General features: G+C 59.0%; 1 protein-coding gene across 1 annotated transcript in view; it reads right to left on the reverse strand.

Moving 5' to 3' along the window:
* PROC (protein C, inactivator of coagulation factors Va and VIIIa) overlaps window positions 1–295 on the reverse strand; it is a 10,207-nt gene that overhangs the window by 2,621 nt on the left and 7,291 nt on the right. The gene's annotated exons all lie outside the window — the stretch shown is intronic.

The following is a 295-nucleotide window of genomic DNA, read 5'->3' on the forward strand; positions in this document are numbered from 1 at the left end:
CCTGGCAGAGATGGGGACCAAATAAGTGTTAGTTCCCATGGCGGGGCTGCAGAGGTACTCAGAGGTCAACCCTCCCTCCCAGCCCTTTCCCACACAGAACACCGCTCCCCTCAGCCAGGCCTCTGCCTCAAATACCACCAGCAGAGCATTGTCTTTCCAGCTCTTTTTAAAAGCTATACCTCTCCTTCCTGCACATTCCCCCTTGGCCCCCGGTGCCCAGCCCACCCTGCCCGGCTGCTCCTCTCCCATCGTGTTAGCGCCATCTTTCCCTGGAACCCTCCACCCTTAGCACTGC

Source organism: Lipotes vexillifer, unplaced genomic scaffold (assembly GCF_000442215.2).
Source record: "Lipotes vexillifer unplaced genomic scaffold, Lipotes_vexillifer_v1.1 scaffold158, whole genome shotgun sequence".
NCBI classification, from domain to species: Eukaryota; Metazoa; Chordata; class Mammalia; order Artiodactyla; family Lipotidae; genus Lipotes; species Lipotes vexillifer.